The following is a 14,986-nucleotide window of genomic DNA, read 5'->3' on the forward strand; positions in this document are numbered from 1 at the left end:
AAGCTTCTCTGTGCCTAGTTTGTCTGTTTCACTGCCAATGGGAACCAGTCCAATCAATTTCTAGTCACCCAAAACATGGCCTTTTCCTCATGTTCCTCCTCGGTAAATGTTTGATTGTGGGAACATCTTTACATCTTCTCAGATTGGATCGAACACAATCGGATGTTTCATGATGTGATGTACAATGGTACAGGAAACTTTCGATGTACCGGCACCTAAATAACCAGAAATCTCTGTTAACCGGCAAAATTCAGGAGTAGGTTCAGGTAAGTTTTATTACTTACCTTCCTCGATCTGTTGCTGTGCAAGGGTGTGGCTGCAGCTGTTGCTAAGCTACAGAGACGCTTGGAACTTGTGGCCATTGTTCTGAACCTGTTGCTAAGCAACAGGGTTTGTTGCTTTATACGGAGCTCTCAGCTCCGTATCTTTTACTATAGCTTTCGGTTATCCGGAATTTTTGATGAACCGGCACGTCGGTCCCGGATAAAAAAAAGTTTCCTGTAATACTTGGCTGTTTCCTATTTTTAAACCACTGTTCCTACAGTTTCTGCTGGAATAGAAGCCCAGAGGCACAGGTAACATCCACATCAGGCTCAAGGACCTTCGTTTCACAGTGTATCATGATCCTGCCAGGTGTGTATGAGGTTTCATAATGTATCAGACTCCTGCCAAGTGTGTATGGGGTTTCAGTGTATCAGGATCCTGCCAGGTGTGTATGGGGTTTCAGTGTATCAGGATCCTGCCAGGTGTGTATGGGGTTTCACAGTGTATCAGGGTCCTGCCAGGTGTGTATGGGGTTTCACAGTGTATCAGGATCCTGCCAGGTGTGTATGGGGTTTCACAGTGTATCAGGATCCTGCCAGGTGTGTATGGGGTTTCACAGTATATCAGGATCCAGCCAGGTGTGTATGGGGTTTCACAGTGTATCAGGATCCAGCCAGGTGTGTATGGGGTTTCACAGTGTATCAGGATCCTGCCAGGTGTGTATGGGGTTTCACAGTGTATCAGGATCCTGCCAGGTGTGTATGGGGTTTCACAGTATATCAGGATCCAGCCAGGTGTGTATGGGGTTTCACAGTGTATCAGGATCCAGCCAGGTGTGTATGGGGTTTCACAGTGTATCAGGCTCCTGCCAGGTGTGTATGGGGTTTCACGGTGCATCAGGGTCTGGTGACGTAGGCGATGTGCAGTTGGATTAACTGGAGCATACAAGACCTACAAATTTACCAATAATTCAAAAATTGGAGTCAATTGTAAATTGAACCTACGCACAACTTTTGTGCAGTAACCATGAATCCAAACTTTAAATCCTGATTCCCCAGACTTTGAGCCTCTGATTCCCAGATTCTGAGAAACTCTAAACAAACGGCTCCAATCAAACATTCTGATTCTCAAGTGAAATAAACGGTTTGAAACCTCTATCATCACTTACCTTCCAGGTGCCTGGGCATTTCGGATAAACCTTGTGCGCTGCTCATGTAATCAAATGGATCAGGACCTGTTTAAAACAATTAACTTTCATGAACTCACATCTGTGTAACATTATAGTAAAATCTGCAGTGTTTGAATCTGAATTTGCATTCAGTGTGTGATTTTACCGTACCATGTTCTTGTATTTCTTTCAGTATTTTGTCCAGCTTTGGTAACCTGTGGCACATTTTCACAAAGGATACCCACATCACCCTTCGGGCCCCAGGGCCTTTCTCCATCACCAGATTTAGGAGAAGTTTGGAACTGTCCACCCGGTTTCCCTTCTACGCAAGCTCAGTGACTTTCTGTAAAGAACAATAATGAATATATTCAGGAGCGGAGAGAAAGACAAACACTGAGAATGAGAAGGAAAGGATCTGCTCAGTGAAGGGATCTCCCAGTTGTTCTGAGCACAGAAAGCAGTCACTGGGCCGGGTACTGATCCATTCTGAAGAGGGGCTGAATATTCTGTAAACAGCTTGATTCAGCCATTAACGGCAAATAAATGAGATAAAAGGAAAATAGAAATCAGAAATATAGCTCTCGGAAAGTGAGGAATCAATGAGAATCAGCAATGGGATTAGTTTTCTCTGTCCATCAGTGTCCAACATGACATCAGATTACTGATTGACAATATGATACAGCAAGTAGTAAGTGTGAGAATTGAGTGTAACACTTTGTGATTTACTTAGAAATAAAATATCAGCGAGTCAGAACGCCAGGGCCAGGGAAGGGACAATTCTGAAGTAAGGGAAGCAGCTAGAAACTGTCTGAGAAATTGCCACCGACTAATTGAAACAACCATTGTTGATTTATTGGTCAGGAGAATCGTCCAATAATGATAAAAAAAATCCAATCACTCCACTCACTTGTATCCACAGTAATTAAAACGTCAGGCACACATACCCGCTTCCGGTGTGAAACCTCAGTAGACGTGAGCAAGTACCCAGCAATGGTTAGTCAGGACTTCCATCAACAACTCAGAAAAACGATCCAGGGTGTTTCAGAGGCGAAATCAGACAATGGGCTCGAGACAAAGCAGGATAAATCAGCAGAGGTGGCCAGAAGCTAGAGGAAAGGTAAGGTTTAAGGAGTAGAGGGAGGTGGAGAGGCGGAGGGATCGATGGAGTGAATCCCTGAGCGTGGGGCCTGAGACAACTGAACGCTCAACCACCAGTGGTGGTGTGAAGGAGGGGGTGCTCAAGAGGCAAGAGTCAGAGCAATGGAGAATTCCAGTTGCACGGGAGGTTGCAGGGCTGGAGTGGGTTACAGAGATAGGACGGGTCGAGGTCCTTAAGTTATTTAAAGAGCAGCGCGAGTGATATCCGAATTAAACCTGGGCAGGTTGCAGGCAGCAGCATTTGGGAGTAGCTGAAGATTATAGAAGGTGCAAGGTGCAAGGCCGGCCAGGGGAGCATTGGAACAGTCGGGTTTGGATGTAACAAAGACAAGGATGAACTTTCAGCAGGAGATGGGCCGAGGCAGGGGCGGGCAATGTTACGGGGATAGAAGTAGGGGATCTTTGTGATGGAGAGTATATGGGGCAGGGAGTTCAGCTCAAGGTTGGACATGGAGATTGTGGACAACCTGGCTTAGTCTCCAGCAATGGCCGGGGAGAGAGATGGACTCAAGCGATGAGGAAACGCAGCTTGTGGTGGGGTAGCAGACGATGGCATCAGTCTTCCCAATGTTTTACTGGAGGAAAATGGGGAGTGACGTTCCACACCAAGAGCACAAGGGCAGGTAATTCACCCATTGTGTAGAGTTTTGGAAAATCAATTACATGAAGGAAATACAATTCTTTGAAGACTGTTCGGCAGGTTCACTGGGATGCTACTTGGGATGTAGAATTCCTGTTAGAGGGGATTTGTGAATTTAGGGCTCATGCTTCCCGAGTTGAGCGATTAGGCGAGGAGTTGATGGAAGTCTTCAGTTTCTGAAAGCTTATGATGAAATAAATGCTTACAGATTGTTTCCACTATTTGGTCAGAGGGCTAATTCGAAGTATTAAGGGCGAGGGTGGATACATTTATTTCTGTACAGGAAACTCTTTTTTATCCGGCACCAACGGGACCGTCGTGGTGCTGGTTTATCAAAAAGCCCGGTTTACAGAGAGGTATAGTAAAAGGTACGAGAGCTCCGTACACAGCAACAAATCCAGGCTTCCCTGTTGCTTAGCAACAGGTGCAGGAACACCGGCCACAAGATCCAAGCGTCCCTGTTGCTTAGCAACAGGTGCAGGAACCCGGCCACAAGATCCAGGAACGGCCACTAATATGAATTAAAACTTACCTGAACCTACTCCTGAATTTTGCCGGTTAACAGAGATTTCTGGTTATTTGGGTGCCGGTAAATCGAGAGTTTCCTGTACATGGTGGTTAGAATGTATAATTTACTGCCACAAACTGTTGAGGAAGCAAGTCGATAAATTGCTTTAAAAGATAATTCGATTGCTTCGGAGAAAAAAGAATGTTAAAGTTCATGGAGTGAACAGATGGTTAGGACTAGCTGGGATATTAACGGTAATGGGCAGTGAGCAGGAGGTTGGGATTAGACTAGCTGGGATATTAACAGTAATGGGTAGTGAGCAGGAGCTTGGGATTAGACTAGGTGGGATATTAACGGTAATGGGCAGTGAGCAGGAGGTTGGATTAGACTAGGTGGGATATTAACGGTAATGGATAGTGAGCAGGAGGTTGGATTAGACTAGGTGGGATATTAACGGTAATGGGTAGTGAGCAGGAGGTTGGATTAGACTAGGTGGGATATTAACGGTAATGGGTAGTGAGCAGGAGGTTGGATTAGACTAGGTGGGATATTAACGGTAATGGGTAGTGAGCAGAATGTTGGGATTAGACTAGGTGGGATATTAACGGTAATGGGCAGTGAGCAGGAGGTTGGGATTAGACTAGGTGGGATATTAACGGTAATGGGCAGTGAGCAGGAGGTTGGATTAGTCTAGGTGGGATATTAACGGTAATGGGTAGTGAGCAGGAGGTTGGATTAGACTAGGTGGGATATTAACGGTAATGGGCAGTGAGCAGAATGTTGGGATTAGACTAGGTGGGATATTAACGGTAATGGGCAGTGAGCAGGATGTTGGATTAGACTAGGTGGGATATTAACGGTAATGGGTAGTGAGCAGGAGGTTGGATTAGACTAGGTGGGATATTAACGGTAATGGGTAGTGAGCAGAATGTTGGGATTAGACTAGGTGGGATATTAACGGTAATGGGCAGTGAGCAGGAGCTTGGGATTAGACTAGGTGGGATATTAACGGTAATGGGCAGTGAGCAGGAGGTTGGATTAGTCTAGGTGGGATATTAACGGTAATGGGTAGTGAGCAGGAGGTTGGATTAGACTAGGTGGGATATTAACGGTAATGGGCAGTGAGCAGAATGTTGGGATTAGACTAGGTGGGATATTAACGGTAATGGGCAGTGAGCAGGATGTTGGGATTAGACTAGGTGGGATATTAACGGTAATGGGTAGTGAGCAGGAGGTTGGATTAGACTAGGTGGGATATTAACGGTAATGGGCAGTGAGCAGGATGTTGGGATTAGACTAGGTGGGATATTAACGGTAATGGGCAGTGAGCAGGAGGTTGGATTAGACTAGAAAACATAGAAAAATAGGAGCAGGAGTAGGCCATTCAGCCCTTCGAGCCTGCTCCGCCATTCAATATGATCCCTGAATCCAGTCTGTCTAACCGTCAGAATTTGATACATTTCAATGAGATCCGCTCATTTTTCTAAACTCTAGTGAATAGAGACCTAGTCGACCCAATCTCTCCTCATATGATAGTCCTGCCATCCCAGGAATCAGTCTGGTGAACCTTCGCTGCACTCCCTCTATGGCAAGTATATCCTTTCTTAGGTAAGGAGACCAAAACTGCACACAGTACTCCAGGTGTGGTCTCACCAAGACCCTGTACAACTGCAGTAAGACATCCTTGCTCCTGTACTCAAATCCTCTTGCAATGAAGGCCAACATACCATTTGCCTTCCTAGCTGCTTGCTGCACCTGCATGTTTCCTTGCAGTAACTGGTGTACAAGGATACCCAGGTCCCTTTGTACATCAGCATTTCCCAATCTAGCACCATTTAAATACTCTACCTTTCTGCTTTTCCTACCAAAGTGGATATCTTCACATTTATCCACATTATACTGCATCTGCCATGTATTTGCCCACTCACTCAACTTGTCTAAATCGCCTTGAAGCCTCTTTGCATTCTCCAAACAACTCACAATCCCACCTAGTTTTGTGTCATCAGCAAACTTGGAAATATTGCATTTGGTTCCCTCATCCAAATCATTGATATATATTGTGAATAGCTGGGGCCCAAGCACTGATCCCCACTAGTCACCGCCTGCCACCCCGAAAAAGACCCATTTATTCCTACTCTGTTTCCTGTCTGTTAACCAATTTTCAGTCCATGCCAGTATATTACCCCCAATCCCATGTGCTTTAATTTTCCACACTAACCTCTTATGTGGGACTTTATCAAAGGCCTTCTGAAAATCCAAATACACCACATCCACTGGTTCTCCCTTATCTATTCTACCAGTTACATCCTCAAAAAACTCCAGGTTTGTCAAACATGATTTCCCTTTCATAAATCCATGTTGACTTTTTCTAATCCGGTTGATATTTTCTAAGTGTCCTGTTATCACATTCTTTATAAGGTGGGATATTAACGGTAATGGGTAGTGAGCAGGTTGGGATTAGACTCGGTGATGCAGCGAAGAGAAACCAAACAATTGCACATTATTGATGGGAGACAGTCTTTTTTTTCCCATCCCCACACTGCTTTTTTGGCTTGTTTTCTCTTTGTGTCTCGCTATATCTCAACATTTGAGCTCTTCTGTTTTTATTGTCTTCTTTCACATAGAAATATAGAAGATAGGAGCAGGAGTAGGCCATTCAGCCCCTTGAGCCTGCTCCGCCATTCAATGCGATCATGGCTGATCATCCACATTCAGTACCCTGTCCCTGCTTTCTCCCCATATCCCTTGATCCCCTTAGCCTTAAGAAATATATCTAACTCCTTCTTGAATATATTTAATGAATTGGCCTCAACTGTCTTCTGTGGTAGAGAATTCCACAGGTTCACCACTCACTGGGTGAAGAAATTCCTCCTCATCTCAGTCCTAAATGGCTTACCCCTTATCCTTAGACAGTGACCCCTGATTCTGGACTCCATCGCCATCGGGAACAGCCTTCCTGCATCTAGTCTGTCTAGTCCGGTTAGACTTTTATACGTTTCAAAAATCCCCTCTCATTCTTCTAAACTCTAGTGAATATAAGCCTAATCGACCCAATCTCTCTTCATACGTCATTCCTGCCATCCCAGGTATCAGTCTGGTGAATCTTCGCTGCACTCCCTCCATGGCAAGAACATCCTTCCTCAGATAAGGCGACCACAACTGCACACAATACTCAAGGTGTGGTCTCACCAAGGCCCTGCACAACTGCAGCAAGACATCCTTGCTCCTGTACTCGAATCCTCTTGCTATGAAGGCCAGCATACCATTTGCCTTCTTAACCGCCTGCTGCACCTGCATGCTTACCTTCAGCGACTAGTGCACAAGGACACCCAGGTCTCGTTGCACTTCCCTTTTTCCCAATCTATTGCCGTTCAGATAATAATCTGCCTTCCTGTTTTTGCCAAAGTGGATAACCTCGCATTTATCCACATTATACTGCATCTGCCATGCATCTGCCCAATCGCCCAACCTGTCCAAATCGTACTGGAGTTTCTCTGCATCCTCCTCACAGCACACGTGCCCACCCAGCTTTGTGTTGTCTGCAAACTTGGAGATATTACAACTAGTTCCGTCGTCTAGATCATTAATATATATTGTGAATAACTGGGGTCCTAGCACCGATCCCTGCGGTACCCCACTAGTCACTGCCTTCCATTCAGAAGAAGACCCGTTTATTCCAACTCTTTGATTTCTGTCTGCCAACCAGTTTTCTATCCAAGTCAGTACCTTACCCCCAATCCCATGTGCTTTAACTTTGCACGCTAGTCTGTTATGCAGGACCTTATCGAAAGCCTTCTGAAAGTCCAAATACACATCCACTGGTTCTCCCTTATCTATTCTACCAGTTACATCCTCAAAAAATTCCAGTAGATTAGTCAAGCTTTTGTAAATCCATGTTGACTTTGTCCGATCCTGTCACTGTTTTCCAAGTGCTCTGCTATCACATCTTTTACAATGGACTCTAGCATTTTCCCCACTACCGATGTCAGGCTTACCGATGTATAATTCCGTTTTTCTCTACCACCTTTTTTAAATAGTGGGGTTACATTAGCCCACAGGGGATTTTTTTGTGTCATCGAACATTTTCCCGATTTACTATTATGTAGTTTCTTGGGCAGTCAGCTCATTGCCTTCCCTCTAAAGCCAGTCAGTTACATCTGGTCTCTCCTTTTCCCAGTTCCAACTAAACCATTTCCCTTTGTTTTCAGTCCACACAAGAGTCATACCTGAACTGTTCCCCGGTTTTGTACAGATACTGAAGGATCCACTAGATATTTTCACCTCTTCGTATCATTGTTTCAGATTCACAATATTTGCAGTTTTACCCATTTCTTTGATATTTTGCCATTTTCCATTCTGTAACATTCTACGATTCCAGTATTTGATATTGCAACAATTCTCAGTGACAGTGAGGAAAGCAAATCAGATGTTGGATGTGCTAACAGGTCAATATTAAGCAGACGTAGTGAGATAATCCCGCTACTTTATTAATCATTGGTGTGACCACCCTTAGAATACTGTGTACAGTTCTGGTTGCCTCAGTACTAAAAGGTTATCTCAGCTATTGAAGAGAACAACTAGAATGATTGAGAGGGTGGAGGGGTTGGATTAGGAGGAGCTATTGTGTAAATTGGGCATGTTCTCACTGGAAAAGAGAAAGTTGAAAGGTGATCTGATAGCTGTTTCACTTTGTCCAGTATAGTAGAAACAGAGGACACGGCCTGTGCTTAAGGAGGGTAAATTCAAAACTAACCTGTGGAAACAATATTTCAGTGAGCGAGTGGTCAATCTGGGGAACAGGCTCCCTTGGGAGATGGCGGAAGCAGTTAATATTGATTCAGTAAACGGCAAATTAGATAGATTTATTTCAGAAAATCCCATTTTGGGATGTAGTATAAGAGTAATTTGAAATATGGCATGTGGTAAGTGCAGCATGCTTTGGAGGAAGAGGTGTCTTTGGATCTACGCTTCTCAAAGCTCTCCACCTCTGGGGTTTTCCTCACCTCATGTCTGGGTCTGTTGTAGACTAATTGATTGAGGCCGATTAGTCAACAACTCCATTATCATTGTAGCATTCGATACCAGGATGTTAGGTGGGGAATTACATAAAATACGAACATTTCTCATCTATCAATTCCTTTGTTCCTATGTTAGGAGTTTCTGTCAGTTCTGTGATGTTCGAATAATCTAAACTCATTCGGTGTCCCTCCCACTTACGTGATACTCTTGTCCACTGAATTGGTCCTCGCCTGTTAACCAGAGACCGAGTCCCTCCACACCCTCTTCAATTGTCTGTCCCGGTAGAATTTCGTCAACTGGAACAGCTGGTAATCGTCGCACTTTGTCAAGAGCTTATTGATTGTCGAGTTCGGATCTGTGAACACAAAGAACCACATTAATAAACACCTTCTGAAAACCCACATACATCGCATGTGCTACATTCCATCAATCTATATAGTCAATTCAGTGCAAATTTGTCAAACACAACTTATCGACTCCAGCCACCCCGATCATCCCCTGTATCTGTAAATGTTCACTAATTCGACCTTCAAATACAGATTCCAGGAGTTTGCTCACAACACAGTCTCCCTCTCTATCTCATCTCCACTGCTCGATAGCCTGCAAAACCCACCAGATTTCATTCCTGTTCCTATTTGCAGTTTTATCCATTTCTATTCCATTCCTATTCCTTAACTGTATACATATAGATTCTATCTAAACATAACTCCAGGGAACATCCTTGTGGTCCAGCACAGACATCGAACCCTTTATTAACACTGGCATCCAGAAATATTGTTTCACTTTCCTCAAAATGTTATAATCAGGATCGTTTCGCTCCGAGTTCCGCTCAAACCCAAGTCCTGTCTCATAGTTAATCGATCACAGCACCCAGGAGGACAAGGGCAGAAGGTACATGGGAACACCGTGGGCTCCCATTTCCCCTCCAAGTCACACACCGACCCGACTTGGACATATATTGCCGTTCGTCATTATCGCTGGGTCAACATCATGGCAATCCCTACCAAGTATTCCTGTTTAAACAGTTTTATTAATTCCGCTCTCTAGTTTCAGATCCGGCTATTTCCCATCCACCAGTCATCAGCTAATTCCCTCCCACTGCTCCATTTACCTATTCTGGAAAATCATTGTTGTTGGGCGGTTCAGATCGTGGCTGTCTCTTCCCTTCTCCCCGACCTTACTCTAGTGCCCCAAGAACGTGTACCCTTCCCTCCTTTTCCAGCCCCACATTGACCTGCCTCATATTCCCTCCATACGCAGCCCAGTGCAAAACAATCCGGAGATCACCACCTTGAGGCCTTGATTTATAGTCCAGAGCCTCAGTCTTAATATTCCCTCTATAAACGCATTTCTATCCGTGTTACTGGCTCCGACCATGGCTATTTTCTGCTCTCCTTTCCTTCCCAGAGATGGTCCCACCCGGTCCAGGATGTTTATCCCTCTGGTACAAGGGAGGCAACTTACCATTCGGTACCTGCTCAGGGCTGCAGAAGCTATTCCGCTGCCGATAGAACCTCCCACCCTTATTGCTCTCCTATTCCTGTGCCCCACCTGCCTCTCACCCCCGCCCCACTCGGGGTGGCCCACTGCTCCCTGGAGTCACACTGTTGCTCAGGAAGATCCTCCTCTGAGTCACTGACTCTATCCACCTTACAGTCCCCAATACCAGGTATCTATTGGACAGTTCCAGTGCTCAGGGGCTCCCTCCACCTGTGACTGTGATGTCCCTCTAGATGGTCACTCACTTCCCTCTTTCTACTCAGTCCCTCTCCTGTTCCCTCTTCCTGTGAGAGCTGCAGGTTCTTGCATGAGATCTGGACCCTTTGTCAGGACAGAAATTATATTTTAATAAATTTTCTGAACCTACCTGTGTCCTTTCTCATTCTTGTTGAAGAAGTTGGATCTTCTCCCCTGGTTGGACCTTCAGCCATGGTGGTGACAGGCGTTCCTAGATTCTGCTGCTCTGTAATAAATATATTAATAGGAGGGTTAGACAGAAATATTAAAATGAGAAGGAGAGCGTTGCCTTGTTAAACATGATACCAAGTCCCTCCTCCCCCATCAGTACACCAGCTGTGAGCTCCGGGATCGAGTATTTCCCCGAGTGTTACGATCAACTCTCCACATCAGGTGTGACACAGACAGCTGCCCAGTGAAATCCTGTGAGTCCCGCTGATCTCCACAACCCAGTTCCAGACGGGCTCCCGTCGGCCGAGACTCCACACTGGGAGGAGCGCCCATTGATGAGATTTACTCACACAGTGCAGGAAAAAAACAGCCTTATTCCTGAGGTAGAGAATATTCTGCAGGGTAATATGGCGGGGGGGGATCATTGATGGACTAAACGATCCTTCACTCGGTTGTACACAGTGTGACCATGGTGTATTATTTTATTAACAGATTTGTGTTGATTGGTTGAGTTTTGATATTAAATTCTGGTATTGTATGAATCTGAATATCAATCCACTTACACTATATATGTCTGGGTGTGATTCCTCTGGTCTCCATGAGCAGTGACTTTGTCCTGGGTTCATGGAGATGTGATCTATCTAGAGTGAGGAGAGGGTGAAATGCACAAGAGGCCAGAGTCGGAAGAACAGAGAGATCTTGGGTGGTGGGGGATTCTAGGGCTGGAGGAGGTTACAGAGACAGGGAGGGCCGAGACAATGAATGGGGTTTGAACGAGGATGAGAGTTTTAATTTGGAGTTGCTGGGGGATGTAGGTTCAGAAGGACAGGGGTGATCGATGAGCAGGGTTTTGATACACTTCAGGTTACAGAGCACGAAAGGAGCAAAGTCGGCGGGAGAGCACTGGAAAAATCAAGTCCACGGGTGATAAAAGCATGGATGAGGAATTCGGCAGTAGGTGGGCTGAAGCAGGGACGAAGATGGGTGATGTTACTGAGGTGGAAGTATGTGGTCTTTGTGAGGAGAGATCAGATCAGGTCGGAAGCTCAGCTAGGTGCCAAACAGAACGCTTAGGTTGTGAATAATCCGAGACACTGGCTGGGACAGGGATGGAATCTCCGGCGAGGATTCACAGCGGGGGCCGAAGACCACCTCGTCAGTCTTCCCAATGTGTAATTGGAGAAATATGTCGGTCATCACAGACTGGCTGTCGGAGAAGCAACGGGAGAAACCACAGCAATGGAGTGGTCGAGAGAGGTGCTGGAGAGGTAGAGCAGAGTGCAGTCAGCGTACATATAAAGGTTGATCTCTCATGTTTGGATAATGTCTCCAAAGGGCAGCATGTAGATGAGAAATAGGAGGGGGCGAGGGGAGAAGTCTCTGCTCCACATGAGCCTCCCCCGACCGCTCTTCATCTAACCCGATCAGCTCAACCTTTTATTCTGTTCTCCCTCATGTTTCTCCAGCTTTCCCTTAAATGCATGTTTCCTTTGCAGTGAGGCTGTGTAATCCGGAGCTTGCCTCCTCATTGACCTATACAGTTCACGTGTGGTTGTTCCTCCGCACCACTGACCCGGCTCACCCGCCCCCACCCAACTGACCCAACCCCTCACACCCCCACCCCACTGACCCAACCCCTCACACCCCCACCCCACTGACCCCGCCCCCCCACCCCACTGACCCGACCCCCCCGGCCCCCACCCCACTGATCCGACACCCCCGCCCCCACCTCACTGACACGACCCCCCCGCCCCCACTACAGTGACCCCACCCCCCCACCGACCCGACTCCCCCCCCACAGACCTGACCCCCCCGCCCCACCCCACTGAGCCGACCCCCCCACCGAAACGACCCCCCCGCCCCACCCCAATGAACCGAACCCCCACCCCCACCTCACTGACCCGAAGCCCCCGCCCCTCCACCGACCCGATCCCCCTCACTGACCCGCCCCCCCGCACTGACCCGACCCCCCCGCTTACAATGGAAAGCCTGGTCACACTCACTGGCCGAGGGGTTGGGCGTCCAGCAGGCACAGAGGTTGGGTCAGTGTGGCGCAGGCAGAGGCAGAAGAGAGGGGGAGGCAGGGGCAGAGTGGGGACAGGAATTTATTGCACTCTGGACAGTCTTACGCTGAATATAACAGACATTGTACAGGGGAGGAAACATACATCTCTTCCAATATCAAAACCAACTTCTAATATTATGACTAACAACAAAACACTGGAGATGCTGGAAATGTCATAAAATATGAAAATGCTGGAAACACTCAGCGGGTCAGGCAGTGTCTGTGGGGAGGGGTCGGTAGGGTTAACGGTTCAGGTCAATGACCTTTCCTGAGAACAGGTTAAGGGTCTGAAACATTAACCCCGCCTTCCTCTCCCCAAAAACGCTGCCTGACCCGCTGAATGTTTCCAGAATTTTCTGCTTTTATTTCTATTATTACTAATCCACCTTTCAGACTATATTCTGCACTTTACTTGGTTTGGGTTCTTACCATTTCAGAATACACTGGGAATCTGATGCTCGCTGTGTATCTGACGTTGATTTTGGAAACAGATTCCCTGCTTGCTTTGACCGGTGTTGTTCTACTTCTGTATTGTGTGTGTCTGTGACCAATGAAACAGGAGGCAAACACTCACCCGGCGTTTAATGTCTTTCACCATCCCCAGCAATGGGGCTCTCTCTGACCTTTCTCCCCAGTCCATCTCCAGGACCAGTGTGTATCTGAGTCAATGGGACTCTCTCTGACCTTTCTCCCTTGTCCATCTCCATGACCAGTGTGTATCTGAATCAATGGGACTCTCTCTGACCTTTCTCCCCAGTCGATCTCTGGAAGCTCTTTGAATTGGAAGGGTTCTCTCTGGTTGGTGCTCTCACAATCCTGTGTTGGTTCACCTGCTGTTGTTCCTCAGTCTACAATCTGTTTACTTCCAGCTGTGCACCTTCCTCAATCACTCCGTCATTCACCGGGAGATCTAATTATGGCAGAGCAGAAAATGAGAACAATATTGAAACCGTGAAATAATGTGATGTAGACTTCTCTTCTGCTTACTAAAAATTAAGTATCAAGGGCGAATATTTGTTTGATTTTGTCTCTTTCCTCAGATCCTCAGTTCCGGGGCTGTGTGTTTATTTTGGAGATTTTCCTCACAGTAAATTCCGGCCGCCTGAGACTCCCCCAGTTTCACTGCTCTGGGCGGAAATGCGCCATTTTGTGTCCAAACTGCCTGAACCCACCGCGCCCTCCACCCCCGGACCAGCCCCTGTATTGTGAGCCGGTTCAGCACATTCCCCGGGAGCTGATGCTGACAGGAATCTCCCCTCCGTTTCTCTGCGGAGTTACAAACCGAGGCTGTAACTCTGTGAAGCCCCTCCCTCGCTGTGATCTAAACTCTAGGCTGAGCAGCCGCGCTGTCAGGCCGTGTGCTGAATGGAGCCGAGTTCCTTCAGTCACAGAGCGCGTCCCCTGTAACCCGGGCAACCATCCTGTTTCTTACCGTCGCTCACACACCGGCCCGCGCCGCCCGGCCCGGCTCACAGCAAACCCCGCCCACTGCACATCCCCGGATCAGCAAGGGAGCGGCACTGCGCCTGCGCGGGAGGGCAAGGGAGCGGCACTGCGCTTGCGCGGTAGAGCAGGGGAGCGGCACTGCGCTTGCGCGGGAGTGCAAGGGAGCGACACTGCGCCTGCGCGGGAGACAAAGGGAGCGGGACTGCGCATGCGCGGGAGACAAAGGTAGCGGGACTGCGCATGCGCGGGAGAGCAAGGGAGCCGCAATTTCCTACTCCTGGACTTCCGAATACACAGACAGGAGTTACACTGAATGTTTCACGGTCTTTCGGATATAAATTGGAGCTAAGGCCTGTTGTTCTGAGATCTGACAGATTGTTACCATGGTAATAGAGGAAATGACGCACCGAACATAACTGGAAAGGGAAATAACAAAACTAACATCACATGTTCGGAGTTCAGTTCAGAACATTAACCCTGAACATTCAGACAGTGTTTCTATCCATGAAGCTGCGATTCCAGTACCGGATTGTATTACACCCTCAGATTGGCCACCGCGGGTTTACTGAATCCACCGATAGTCCCATCTCTACAGAACAATAAGCAGCGCCGTATCTACGGAATACATCAATATCAATAAAAATAGCCGCATTGTTGGAGCGAGCCCCCGTGACCCCTGAAAATCAGATTGTCTTAAACCATCTGTTAAATCTGTTACTGTTATCAAATTATATGTATCTACAAATCTGGATCATGTGATCAATGTTATGTCCGTGTATCTTACTGTTGTGTCCTTCAATAATCAGACAA

General features: G+C 47.0%; 1 pseudogene across 1 annotated transcript in view; it reads right to left on the reverse strand.

Annotated features, from left to right (window-relative positions):
- Positions 1-14,100, reverse strand: part of LOC147092556 (uncharacterized) — a 143,995-nt pseudogene extending 129,895 nt beyond the window's left edge. The window contains exons 1-5 of the transcript XR_015074993.1: positions 13,160-14,100; positions 10,625-10,720; positions 8,956-9,112; positions 1,604-1,775; positions 1,433-1,498 (exon numbers count right to left, since the gene is read on the reverse strand). The product of XR_015074993.1 is annotated as an uncharacterized LOC147092556 (transcript). The remainder of the gene's footprint in view (positions 1-1,432; positions 1,499-1,603; positions 1,776-8,955; positions 9,113-10,624; positions 10,721-13,159) is intronic.
- Between the last annotated feature and the right edge of the window lie 886 nt (positions 14,101-14,986).

Source organism: Somniosus microcephalus, unplaced genomic scaffold (assembly GCF_052327205.1).
Source record: "Somniosus microcephalus isolate GS21.2 unplaced genomic scaffold, FLI_Smic_1.0 unresolved_chr2, whole genome shotgun sequence".
NCBI classification, from domain to species: Eukaryota; Metazoa; Chordata; class Chondrichthyes; order Squaliformes; family Somniosidae; genus Somniosus; species Somniosus microcephalus.